At 43.7% G+C, this 14229-nt stretch overlaps 2 long non-coding RNA genes across 5 annotated transcripts in view; one reads left to right on the top strand and one right to left on the bottom strand.

Annotated features, from left to right (window-relative positions):
• The window catches only part of LOC142011205 (uncharacterized), a 98371-nt gene that overhangs the window by 66901 nt on the left and 17241 nt on the right, over positions 1 to 14229 (bottom strand). The window lies entirely within an intron of this gene.
• LOC142011204 (uncharacterized) overlaps positions 5594 to 14229 on the top strand; it is a 62331-nt gene continuing 53695 nt past the window's right edge. For 2 of the 4 annotated variants that reach the window (XR_012644990.1, XR_012644989.1), the window contains exons 1-3: positions 5594 to 5846; positions 6942 to 7004; positions 8675 to 8788. This is a non-coding gene — a long non-coding RNA (uncharacterized LOC142011204). The remainder of the gene's footprint in view (positions 5847 to 6941; positions 7005 to 8674; positions 8789 to 14229) is intronic. The other 2 variants (XR_012644991.1, XR_012644994.1) reach the window with 2 other exon arrangements.

Raw genomic sequence — 14229 nt, forward strand, 5'->3', positions numbered from 1 at the left:
TTAATCTAGTGCTGTTTGACATCAGCAGATCTAGATAATGTTCCTCCAAGAGATTCAAAAAAGCTGGCTGAAGACCTGGCTGGACCATTAATGTTGACTTTCAGAAAGCTTGGATCATTGGGTAGATTTCAGAAAACTGGAGCAAAGCTCATGTTCTGCTAACATGTAACAAGGGTAAATGGGAAGATCTGGGTCATTTTAGATCTGTCAGTGTAACACTGATCCAAGGCAGGCTAATGGAGTTGCTGACATAGGAAATGAATGAATAAAGAATTCAAAGAGGGTAACGTAATTAATGCCAATCAACACGTGGACTATACAGCCTGTTGCACTGTGTGGCAGACCACAGCCTGTAGGCTGCAAGGACTTGGTCCTATTTGGGAGCTGCAAGGACTTGGTGGAAGGCAGAAACACTGCATATTGGGCTAATGCTTTTCTGTTCCCTGATTAAGCCCAATTAGGGCAGGCAGCTGGGGCCTCATTAGGAGTTAGCCACAGCTGGGGCTAAGCAGCATCTTTGGTCAGCTGAGGCCTCTAGACTTCCTATCAAAAGCTTTTCCCTAGGCACTAGCAGCAAGGAGTTGGAAGGTGCACAGCAGGTATGGAATGTATCAAGGGGAAGTGGTGAGCAAAGTGGCTCAGGGTGAGGTCACTGCATTGGGGCAGGGGTAAGAGCCCCACTAGCTGCCTCTCTTTCTTAGGGACCCTGGGCTGGAGTCCAGGGTAGTGGGCAGATTTGGATTCCCCTCCCTCTGCCAACCTTCCCCAGAGGGCTACCTTGCTGGAACTGCAGAAGCCTGCAAAGAGGCCTGTTTTACCCATTCTGAGGACTTGCCCACAATGAGACTGGTTTGTTGAGTGGAGACCCCTACCTTTGGAAAGACCTCAGCAGTTAAGGGGCCCCTGTGAGTCTCTGAAGCACACCAGAAAACCTCCAGGAAGCACAGGGATCCCCAGGGGGCTGATAGGGGAATTTGTCACCTGTGATATTTTTTTCTGGTGAGATTACAAGTTTGGTAAATGTATTAATGTGGAAATAATAGACTTCTTTAAAGCACTTAATGAAAATTGAGAACAATAGAAAACTAACATGGCACTTAGTAAATGAATCGAAAGCTGGATTACTTCTCAACATGTAATTGTAAACAGGGACTCCTCATTAAATGGGTCAGTTTTTTTACTAGAGTCCTGCAGGGATCAGTTCTTGTCCCCACAGTATTTATAGCTAAGTGCTAGTTTGGAATGCGATTTGTGCACAGCAGCATGGTTATGGAATAAACTATTCCAGAATAGCTCTCCTGGAATAGCTTATTTCAAAATAAGGCTGCTGTGTTGACATGCCCTTATCAGAAGAATTTGAAATCCAAATTAACAGTGAAGACAACCAGAACGAGGGGAGAGAGTAGAATGAGGAGAGCATGAGGTATGCGCAAGGAAAGCAGCTTGTGGTTTTGCTTGGCCATGCATACCTCATAAAGTTGCAGAGCTTTGTATAGAGTAATAATAGGGCTTGGGTTAGCTTCCCCCCCAGGCACATGGCTCTCTGCATTGAGGGTTTATAGCAAGGAGTGGGAACCCACAAGTCATGGGCCACATCTAGCCCCTGGCTTAATTCAGTTGGTCCTGTGACAAGCCTCCCTACACCCCTCTGCCCCTAGCCTTGACACTGCTGCATAGAGTTAAGTGTAAAGAGGGGTTCCTTCAGCTTGCCTCTCTTTGTCTTTTCTTCTCACTTAGGACCAAGTGAGGGTTTTGTTGTTGTTGTATTCAGTTTGTTGATGTGTGGCCCTGACTGACTTTTTTTTTCCTCCTGTGGGTCAGTAACACCTAACAGGAAAAGAGGTGCCCCAGCATTTGTTTATCACTTAGTGGTTCTGAAAGGCCAGGCCTGTTTCCCATCACAAGCTTTGACCCTTTTCTCCAACCCTACCTTTGGCTGAGCTGTTTCCTCTATGGTCTGTAGATGTTGTACACGTAGTTGCTGGAATTAGGGGTGCTGGGCTGCTGCTAAACCCCCTGGTTTGAAACGGTTTCCATCATTCAAAGAACTGGGTCCAGGGCTTTCCCCACCTACACTATACGCATTATTTCAGCATCCCAGTTAGCAATACAATGGGTGCTGTATTTGTGGTACTGCACGGATCAGACAGAATACTGGAGGATGGCTGGTTGCAAAGGTTGATGGTAGCATTGTTCATATCCAGGAGAAAGGCCTGGAGGCCATTCTGTTGCTGCAGAGTTTGTGATGAGCTGATAGGCTGCCTGTGACATAAGCAAAAATTCCACTGTACTTTTTCCCTTGGAAGGAGACAAGGCAGAGGAAGTTGTATTTGGCCTGCAGCTCCTGGGTGAGTAAAAGCATGCTGTAGCAGGCAGATCCAAAGCAAACTTCCGAACCTTTTAACCTGGCTGCCCTTTGCAAAGCTATTTTCTGCACCCAATAGAAATGCTGCCCAGCAGAACAATATGTGGAACAAAAGGTATTGTTGTCTAGTGAGGCAAATTAATTTCAGGTCCTTCATATGATAGATTCAAACTTTTATTCCCTTTACCATTTGCAAATGTGAACCTGTACATGGTTCAGAGGACATACATGTTCAGCAGTTAAATGAAACACCTGCCAACACAGTCTGAATTCAGGTTGTTTGTTTTGGTCCATCTATATTATTTCTTTTATATGCTATGCCTCAGACTGGCCTTAAAAGACAAATGATCTATCTGGAAATATGACAAGTTGTAGTATTATACCACAAAGCATCTCTGTTTTGTATACCTTCTTTCCTACAAACCGTCTCTCAAGATAGCATTACACAATTAAATAATACAAGGTGGTGTAAAATGGATAGAAAGCAGTGGTGTTAATGGCATGGTATGGTAAATAAATGAATGGCTCACCCATGAGAGTGTGTTTGGGTCATGAGGCCAATAATGGGGAGAGAAAAATTAAAAAGTGGATATGAGGGAGGAGATGTTTTAAGGCATTTTTTGTTGTTGATTTGTTTTTTAGAAGGTGGCGAGCCAATAAGTGGATGAGTTACATGGAGGCTGATACAATGCACAAGTGTTAAAAATGTGATGCTCAAGGTGATCCTGTCAAAGGCACTATGTTTCTTTTTAGAAAATTATGTGCTACTGGTTTCAAAAGGGTTTTGTTTAGTGTGAGACTAACACACCCGGGCTGTTGGCAGGAAGGAATGAGCCTGTAATCTTAGGGGCTAAGGCCCAGCACTCTACCACATGAGCTAAGAACCACCTGGCTCTCAGCCAAGGCTGTAGAGCAGGGACTTCACTCTCCCTAGTGCATGGTCTCAGCATCTCTGGGGTTACAGTAGTAAACCCAGATATTGAATGGATTGTGTTGCTGGTGAAAGCCCAATGCCTTGTAAAGCCAGGGGAAAAGCATTACAGGCATGATAAAATGTGGGAAGACTTCAGTTAACAGTGTGGTTAGTGCCTTCCACAATGGTCAAAATGTGCCATTTGACAAAACTGAGTTCTAATCCTTGATCTGTTTTTCTCCGAGATATCGAGCAAGGCTTTTCCAGCCTCAGTTTTCCTCCATGTAACATGGGAATAATGCTTCCATAGCTATCTCGAAATGCTGTTGTCTGAATTTAATGATAGTAAAGAGGCTAGGAGATAAGTACAGATTACTATTCTTCTGTATGGACAACTTTTCATAGAATGCTAGGACTGGAAGGGACCTTTAGAGGTCATTGAGTCCAGCCCCCTGCCCTCATGGCAGGACCAAGTACTGCCTAGACCATCTCTGATAGACATTTATCTAACCTGCTCTTAAATATCTCCAGAGATGGAGATTCCATAACCTCCCTAAGCAACTAATTCCAGTGTTTGACCACCCTGACAGTTGGGAGCTTTTTCCTAATGTCCAACCTGAACCTCACTTGCTTCAGTTTAAGCCCATTGCTTCTTGTTCTATCCTCAGAGGCCAAGAACAACAAGTTTTCTCCCTCCTCCTTCTGACACCCTTTTAGATACCCGAAAACTGCTATAGTGTCTCCTCCTCAATCTTTTTTTTCCAAAGTAAACAAACCCAGTTCTTTCAGCCTTTCTTCATAGGTCATGTTCTCTAGACCTTTGATCATTCTTGTTGCTCTTTTGTGGACCCTTTCCCATTTCTCCACATCTTTCTTGAATTGCGGTGCCCAGAACTGGACACAGTACTCCAACTGAGGCCTAACTAGCGCAGAGTAGAGTGGAAGAATGACTTCTTGGCTACGTCTACACTAGCCCCAAATTTTGAAGTGGCCACGCAAATGGCCATTTCGAAGTTTACTAATGAAGTGCTGAAATACATATTCAGCACTTCATTAGCATGCGGGCGGCCGCGGCGCTTCGAAATTGATGGGGCTCCTTTTCGAAAGGACCCCGCCTACTTTGAAGTCCCCTTATTCCCATCTGCTCATGGGAATAAGGGGACTTCGAAGTAGGCGGGGTCCTTTCGAAAAGGAGCCCTGTTGGGATGAGCCGCGTCTATTTTGAAGTGCCGCTGCCGCCCGCATGCTAATGAAGTGCTGAATATGCATTTCAGCGCTTCATTAGTAGACTTCAAAATGGCCATTTGCATGGCCATTTCGAAGTTTGGGGCTAGTGTAGACACGGCCCTTGTGTCTTAACAACACACCTGTTAATGTTTCATTATATTTTTAAAATGGTTTAGACTCTTTGTTTCTGTGACACTTGAGGTGAATGGTCCTGTTGAATGAAATGGTATTTGCATGAGTAGGAGCTCAGAGAAAGGGTAAAATGTTCAGGGAGGCTGAGGTATGTGAATGAGAAACATTTCTTATTATAATGGGCACTAACACTGTTTGAAATGCTTCAGATCCAATCAGCATGGGCAAATTCTATTAATTGTAAAACCTTGGTGAGGTGCCAAATATTTATGGCAGTAAATAAAGTAATAAAACATGTCCTGGAATCCTGCATTTGGTTGTATTCATCCACTTCAGAGGACATAATCTACAGAGAAGATGCTCAGACACAGATAAGAATGATGGGACCATGGAATAACTCTTATATGAAGAGAGATTGAAAAGACTGGGACTGTTTTTTCTGCAGTAAGGAGACCAACAAGACTGGATAAGAGAGAAGGATATAAAATAGTGAATGGCATCCAAGTCCCTGCCCCAGCTAGTGGCCAGTAAGAAAATCTTTAACTGTCTTGTGGGATCAAGGTAATGCTTGTCTAGAAGACATGAGTGACATAAGGGTGGTACAGTATGATATAGAGAGAATAAAGGTTGTCCATGCAACTTTGAATCAAACTTCTGAGTGCCTGAGTTAGCAACCTTAATAGTCTTTTAGAGTAATTCTTTTGCATAGACCTCCTCTCTTCATTAGACATGCATATCTCAAAAAACAAGATACCTAGACACTTCTTATGGAAGCAATCTGGTAACAGGGTGGCTTGCTCACCTAAGGGCAAGAGGCCTAGGGCCAGCCATCTCTGGTTAATAATTAAATGCAGCTGGGAAGAGGGCCAGATAATCCCCATAAAGGGCAGAGAGCTTAGCTGGAGAACTGCAAGGAACAGGTGGTTCCTGGATCAGGGCAGGCTGCCACAAAAGCCTCGGGCTTCTTTACATTGTGTTAGTCAGGGGAGTATGAAACTTTGAATTTAATAAGCTATGCCCTGAAGGATGGACCTTCTGCAGCTGGGGGTGATTGGTCAGCCCTACAGGCCCCCTTGCATGTATGCCTTATGCCAGAAGAGATGTTGGAGATGAGGAAGTTCCATGCTTCCTTGTGGAAGTACTGTGACTCCCGTACTCCCTTCAGCTTCAGGAATACAAGGACTCGGGTTGTGGCTGCTCTTTTTTCAGGTGAGTCGGACTTTTTCTCTGTTAAGATCTAACACATGCAGTCACCAAGAATCTGGCCCTGTGTCACCACCCAAGTTCTAAGGAAGTGATAGCAGAGGCTGAATCAAGCAGTCAGCTAAACCAAATAATTTCACACTTACATTAAGAGGAAAAGATTAATGGCTAAGGAACATTTGTGGACTTCCGGTCACAGGGAGAATTTTTTTTTTTTAAGCCTTAAAAACATGATTCAAAAAACCCAACATGGAAAGTTAGGCTGCAATGATACTGCAGTGGCTACCGTCGCTTATCTATCTTCACATGATGCTGAAAGGGCACTCAAAAGATGCCTTTTCCTTACTACCCTGTTTAGCATGTACACTAGAGCCATCTGCATTGGTGTGGGACATGAGGGATGGAAAGTGACCCCCTCTGGTGTGCTTGCCTTAAAAGGGAAAGGGCAGGGTATACACTCTGTCAAAGGCTTCCCTCTGGTGCTAGCACCACAACTGGCAGTGGTGTATCTGCTCCTTCTTCCTGTCTGCTATGGGAAATAAAAAAGCACAACCTCCAAGAGGAGCAGAGGCAGCTGCTGCTGGCCAGTGACTCTGCAAGGGATGTTTCTGAAATGTCTGAGTCTGAACCCAGGAGTGGCTCTCTGCACAGCAGCAACATGCCTGTGAATAGCAGAACAGCCCCGTTCCTCAAAGCAATAAGCCAAATTCATTACTGCTGTATGTGGTGCAGCTTAACTAACTTCAGTGAAGCTGCATGCTCTTACTAGGTGTATTTTGGCCCACTGTGGTCTCTCCTTAGTGCTGTACTAGCGCTTGGCAAAGCAGTTCCCTGCTCTGTGCTATTCCGTCCTGAGAGCTACTTGCTTGCACACTGCTGCTCCTGATCTACTTTGAATGGTGTTTAACTTTCCACCCAGACAGCGCCAATCTGTCTGTTATCTCTGACTGCCCTGACCTTTACTGCTGTGATGCCTGCCCACTGCTTTAGAAAATTCTTCCCGGACAAAGATTTACTTCAGTTACACAAGTTTGCGTTGCATCTGCCTTTCATTTTTTGTTGCAATGCTCTGCTTCTTCCTAACTCAAATCTGTATTTTAGTGACTTTTACAGGACTCAGATTGGAATCCAGGCACATAGAATGTATGACTGCTTTGACTTTAGGTAAGGTTTCAGAAAGTCACAACGTAGTTGGCATGTGTTGATTTGATCCTGTGTTGTGACATGGGCCTGGTGACACAGCTGTGTTATGCTGACTTGGCATGTCTGTGCATAAGATCACAAACATGATAGACTTTTATAAGATCTTGCAAGCTAGAGAGGCACTACAGTCAGCCCCATGTATCTCTAGGGCTGTGACTCTTAAATGTTTTGGCCTGAAGCCGCATGGCCAGTCAACCACCCATGATGACAAAATGCCTACACTTGTCTGTAAATAAGTTAATTACATTATTAGACTATTGGGTCATGGAAATATAAATACACAGCTGTAACATAAGTGATTGTATGTTTTAAATATTAATTTATGTAAAAAAAATTCAACATCCATCCTCCTATTTAAGGCCGGGGGTTGAAGCAGAGGGACTCTTTTGGGTTGAGGGACACTGACCAACTGAAAAATCAGTTGGGGCCACACAAGTGAGCAAGGAAAAAGAAATCCTCCCTTCACTAATGTGGCCCCTCACTGAGACGCATTCCTCTCCTGCTCCAGCACCATTTGGTGAGTGAGGAAGGACTGAGGTTCAGGGGTTCTCACAGGCCAGATTAATTCTTCTTTGGGGCCTGGAGCTCGTAGATTTTTGTTGGGCACTGTAGGTTCTGGGATGGGGCAAAAATGAGGGACTTAGTATGTGGGAAGGGCCTGCCAGAGAGTGGGATGGTAGTGCGGGGTTTGGGCAGCAGAGAGGGTACTGTCATGCAGTGGGGATAGGGAGGTCTGAGGGTGAGGGAGGGTGCAGGAGCAGGGTGGGGTCTGGGAGAGAAGCGGGTGCAGGAACAGGATGGTTCCAGGGTCTAGGAAGAGACTGCAGGATCAGGGTGTACAGGGTCTTGGTGGGAGATGAATGTGTGAAGGCGATGGGAGTCTAGGGTCTGGGTCTGATTGGGCTGAGTGAGGTTGCGTACTTGGCTTTGTTCCCCATGCTGCTCCCAGCTGGAGACCTATACTGCTCCCATTGTCCAGAATCCAGGCAATGGGAGAAGTGGGGAATGATTTCTGGTGAGCAGTTTCCTGTGCTGCCATTCTCCCAGTTGCGGGTAGGAGGAGTGGTAGCATGTAGAACCGCTTTGTCTGCTTGTCAGGCTCAGAGCTCTTCCGCTCTTCCCAGCCCCCCAGTAGGAAATTGGTACTGGTGTGCCAGCTTCATGGAATTGGGGGAGCTGTGGGGCTGGAGCACCAGTGCAGGCTTCCTCATGCACCAAGAGTGGAGGGGGCAAGCGCCACACCCGTGGCCAACCTCAGGTTGGTTGCAGCCCACTAGTGGGGCCATGGACAATACTTTAAGAACCACTACTCTAGAGCTACGCTTTGGAACCACTGTATTGGAGTATAACCCTTAAGGCAGAGCATTATATTATTTTAACACACAAAATGTTGGTTGATACTAATAGTGTTTTATATCACCTGGACCAATTGGTTTCCTGTTGAGAGGGAAGTTCATAGTCATGTGGTACTGGGGAGGAGGTGAGGTCTCTTTCCATTTGGAGGAAGACACCCATGCACAGCTAGTCTTGTCCCACCGCATCTCTGTTCCTGCCAAGAACTAGGTCCCCTCAACCAACCTGCCTAGAACCTTGGCAGGCTCATTGATCCTGAAAATGCCTGTTTCTATCAGGAACCAGCTGGGAAAAGTAACTCGGGCAAATCGCTGCTACCAGACATGGAGAGGATGTTTTGGTGCAACAGCCCACAGAAAAGCTTTGTGCTGAAGGCGCATTTTACAGCAGAGGTAAGGTGAGGTGGTGCGTTCTGGGAAGGGGTGGAGTTCTTCCAAAGCTCTGTTGGGGTGAGAGGTTGGTTAGATGATAGCTAAGATGACTGGGAGGAGTCTCAACAGCTAGGAGGGAGTGGCAGAGAATATAAAGAGAATGGTATTGGCATGGCTTGCTGGGTGAAAGAGCATCTCAGCTTCTGGCCCCACCTGAACATTGTGAAGGTTAATTGTGACTGAAAATGTGTTGTGTTTATAATAAATAAATGAACTAATGCTTTAAGGAGTGTGTCAGAGGAAAAGGCTCCATATCCAGAATATATCCCAATAACACACATTCTTGGCACCAACAAAGGACTTAAGGAAACCAACTGCAATAATGGAAACAAGCCCAGTTTAAATTCCTAAAATTACTTACAAGAATCTCCCAGTTGTGGTGTTTGGTATCCTTACTATCAGGACATTCCACAGTTTAAAACTGGCTTTGGTCCAGGGTTGCAGTTAATTCCCTGGGAAGTACATGTGCCAGTGTTCCAGACAATCACATGCTCATTGCTGGCATTTGTGATGCAGAACACCTTTCAAGGTGGACGAATGGTGCGTGTGTATGGGTTGTCGGGTGAGACTCAGCAAGCCTGGTTGTTTCATGTTTGTTCAAATTTCATTTTTGTTGCATAGCTAACCCCCTCCCACCATTTTTGCAATGCTCTTTTTCATTAAAAATCAACAATGTTCACTAAAATGTATATTTTAAAATGCCCATTTATATTTCATATATTGTTGGTTGTTGATTCTGAGGGAAAATATTTGAGTTATAGACAAACTTTGCTAATACCCAATGACATTAGAAGCAGGCTCTTTCTCCTGGTCGTGACTTCGTGGCTCATGCAGATCAGTCATGAGAATCAGAGGTTTTCATTTCTAAGTTGCCACCTGTTATCTCATTACTGATGGTGGCTAGCACCATTATTGTCAGTCTCGTCAAATCAGCAAAAGATTGATTACATTGTGCACACTGTCGTGTCGTCTTTTGTTTAGAAGTGATCCTTCACCATCAGGCTTGAAGCAGGTCAGATTGCAGCATGGTGCAGTTAATAAACCTAGATAAAGTCTGTTTTACAGACTTTAAAGAAACACTTGGATAGGAAGATGGAGTGAGTGTGTTCTCACCTCTAGCCATCCTGGATAGGTATACTGTATTTTCATTTTCTCTTCTCTTCTCTTTACTCTTCCATCTTTGTCTCTTAATTCTCAGGAGCTGGGTTGCAAATTGTCCTGGCACAGGTAAAATTCCCACTGTGAACAATCTGAAAGTGCACTTCACTTGTCCACCCTGTAAAACCATTTCAACCAATTACTGTGATGGCCCCTTCCGTAATCAATGACCTTTGTGCTGTACTCAAATTTGACCACCTGGAAAAGAGGGGAAGGAGTCATACAAATACTTTGACTTCCCAGTGCTTTTCTGCAAGGAGGGTTAGTGAAGACTACAGCTCTCTGGAGTATGGAAATTAAATCCTGGTTGTTTCTTTGGGATTTATACATCACAGGCCCGCTTTGAGGAACAAAGACATGCCCATAGAAGGAAATCACTGAAATATTCTGGTGGGAAGGAGGAACTCCAGAAATATGCAGCTTCATCTTACGAACAGACTTATTTTGTTGCTGTCTACAGTATGGTGCTGTCTGGCTCACCTTTCTGGTCATAGAGTACTAGTGTGGAAATTGTGGCTGCACAAGTTTTATCCAGGCTCTGATAGACACTGGGACTTGGCCCACTGATGCTGTCATATTGAATGTGATTGCAGAGGAAATTCTGAGCATGTCTCAATCTGTGCTTTTCTGGTGGGATTCCAGAAGACAGACAATCTAGTTTATGGCAGCAGCCAGAGGTGTCAAATCAGGGGACTTGGCAGCATGATTTTTATACACCATAGATGGAGAGAATGCAATAACATTTGAAGAACGATTGTAAAGAGGGAGAGGTCAAGAAGCACTAAATGGTTCCCAAAAAAATGGGTATAAACGTTAGATGATGTCAATACAAACTAGTAAATTAGGTATTTAAGACACTTAGTTTTACCTGGATGAAAACCAGGTATTTCTGTTTGAAAAATTGTCAGATATCAACGCATTCAGGATATGGGCAGCTTGTGCCAGAGAGCAACTTGTGTTCTGAGATTAATTAAAGCCAGTTTGTGGCTGGCAATCAAAGATGAAGTGTTTTGCCATTCATTCAGTCATAAATCTCCATAATTTCTGTGAATCTCCCAGAGATTATCATGACCTTAGGTATATCATATTTTTCTGGCAGCGTTTGGGGATGAGGGGGCTAATTTTTAAGGGCGATCCAGGGAAAAGGAAAAGCTTGTGTGTGGCTCTCTGTGGCTGCTTCTACTGGAAGTGGAGATGGATGTCCAGGTGATATCGAAACACTACTGACTAATAATTATTCCTTTATGCGAAATTTTGTGAAGCTGCTGTGTTCTGCAGAAAACATTCTATCATGATTTTGCAGCCTTATGACATGTATCTGTCATGAGGCAGCCCTGGAATTTGATAAGTACCATGACACTGCATCATGAAGTGTATGTAGCCTCAAAAATCCTGTGATGCCTGAAAAGATGGCGAAGGGCATTTTTGAAGACAGGATGACTGGTCTAGATTGTGGAACGTTACAGGGGTAAATATTCAACAGTAGCACAAAATGGGCTTCTGTGCTTGGTATGTTGCAACAGTGCTATATGTAAATCTCTTGTGTGGTCCATCTGTGCTCGTACCGGCCACCCATTGAGTGGGGATCTATTAACAGCCTCTGAGCACTGTAATGGCAGAAATAATTGATGCACGTATTTGACCAGTCCCCAACATCTGGACTGATGACAGTAACTAAGGTACTGCTGTATTTGAAGGCATTGCTATGCCTTTGTGCAAATCTCTGGACTACTCTGCTTTGAGACTACATGGTTCAAAAAGGACAATTGCAGCCCCATATTTGTGTGATTCTCCAGTTTCTGGTTCTAGTGGTTTTTCATTATTCTTAAGATGATGCCATTGATGGGCTAGGCTTATTACAAGCCCCAAAAGTGCTTACCCAAGGAATTTAAATTGTAAGGGCCAGACTTTCCAAAGAGCTCCCATCCATTGACTTTCCCATGTCCACAGAGTCATTTACCTAACCTTAGAAGCTAATCAGACTGGTCAGGCATGACTTGCCCTGGTTGAATCCATGTTGACTATTCCTGATCACTTTCCCCTCTTCCAAGTGTTTCAAACTGGCTTGCTTGAGGATCCCCTCCATGATTTTTCCAGGGACTGAGGTAAGGCTGACCAGTCCATAGTTCTCTGGATTGTCCTTCTTTCCTTTTTTTTTTTAAAATGGGCACTATATTTGCCTCTTTCCAATCAGCTGGGACCTCTGCTGATTTGCCATGAGTTTTCAAAGATAATGGCCAAAAGCTCCGTAATGACCTCTGCCGGTTCTCTCAGTACCTTTGGCTGCGTTAAATATAACTCCGTGGATCTGTGTATGTCCAGCTTTTCAAAATAGCTCTTAACCGGTTCTTTTCCCACCATGGGCTGCCAACCTCAGAGTACTTCAGCTTTTCCTACATTATCTGTCACGATGTTACTTCCCTCATCCAGTTACTTGATTTCTGCCCTGGAGGGATTACCTCTAGGATGTGTACGTAGTTAATCTTCATGCCCGTTTAGTCTTTGGCCTCTTTATTGGGACTGCCAGCGAGGGTTCCAACTAATGCCATTTCTGTGATCTGGTACTTTTTTGGTCGGGGAGGGAGAGGGATTGAACTTTTTTGCCATCAAGTTTCCTATATGTTGTCACTGAAGAGCTCAAAGGTAGAAATTAATTTCTGTCCTGATTTGACCTTGCCTGGATTTCAGCCAGTGCTCTAGAGGTGAAAGGCACTTTATCAGCCAAATAATCCTGAGTCATCGAGTGCAGAAGGGCTTATTTCTAATAGCGTCTTTTGTGACCAGGAAATAAGGGACATCTCACTTCCTTCTGAGAATTCATGACTGTTTTCTTGGCTGAAGATGTATGGCTGGGAATCCAAACCGGGATTTTTATCCAAAATGAACCAATTAATATTTTGACTTTTGTTCATTCCTTTTTACTCTTGTCCATCTCTATTATGGATGCAGTAATAGAGAGAAATCAAACATAACTGCTGTGTTACTAGTCACGACTATTCAAAGCCACCTGTACCACTGCGAGTTTTAAAATTTTTCATTTGTTTTTTCTCACTCAGTATAGCTTACTTTGTACAAAAGGAAAACTTTTAGGATTTAAAAATCAACAATTTTTACGGCAGATGGGATTTTTGTGTTAGCTTTTCCTATTACAGATATGAACTGTTCACACTTGTGTTTAAAAAAAACAAACAAACTAAAACACCTACTTAGTTTTTCTAGACACTGAACAACTGCTCCGGCTATTAATTTTTTTAGGGAATGTCTACACTTACCAGAAGATCGACTCCTTCAGGGTTGATATTCCAGGGTTTGATTTAGCACACCCACTGGGGATGCCCAAATCAAACCTTCAGGGCTCTACAGTTGGCCGTGGTACTCCTCATTGTGGCAAGGAGTAAAGAAGGGGAGTTTCTCCCATAATCTCCAGTGGTGGGGATGGCCAAAAAAAATCAATCTAGGAAACGTTGACTCCTGCTATGCAAATGTCAAAGCTTTAATTGCATATCTTATACCATCTCTTTGGCCTCATGTAGACCTGACTTTTATTAGTTGTTCTATGCTTAAAACTATGATTTCAGATTTTACAGTACAAACATAATTCATGAATGTGGACTCAATATTTCCAGGGTCACTGTTAAGCAAAATTATGCTTCGTATCCACTAAGCAGCTCGGATTAATGCTAAGGTAGTTATGTAGCTACTAGTGGAGCAACTTTAATTGGCAGTAGAAGCCAGCATCTCTTGACTTGACACACAAATTGGCACCCACAAAGGTAAGAGGTAGCTTTCCTGGTGCATTGAATATGTCTATCACAAATGTGTCTCTTTTTTGTATGGGAGCTGAATTTATTCTAGGATTCATATGCATTGATTTCCCCCTCTACCCCAACCTCCACACACACTCCCCAAGCACTGAGTAAAATATGGGAGGATAACAAGCCTGTGCTACTGCAAAAAAAAAATCATCACAGGGAGATTGATGGGTAACTTCTCATTGTGGAGAACAAACACTTTTGCAGATGTTAGTTCTTGCTTGCAGTTTTTTAAAAATAGTGTTGACAATGAACGTGATTAACTACAGTTTCCAGTTTTCTTTAGCAGGCTCTGACATGGTGCAGCTGTTGACACATTTTCTATTAGTTTCTCTTAATTTTTAATAGGCTAATGAAAATAAAACTCCCCCATCACATTCTTACAGTTTTCTTAGCATCTTGATTAATATCTGGAATGAAGTGGAATTTTTG

The sequence above is a fragment of the Carettochelys insculpta genome, chromosome 3, assembly GCF_033958435.1.
Source record: "Carettochelys insculpta isolate YL-2023 chromosome 3, ASM3395843v1, whole genome shotgun sequence".
In the NCBI taxonomy this organism is placed as follows: domain Eukaryota; kingdom Metazoa; phylum Chordata; order Testudines; family Carettochelyidae; genus Carettochelys; species Carettochelys insculpta.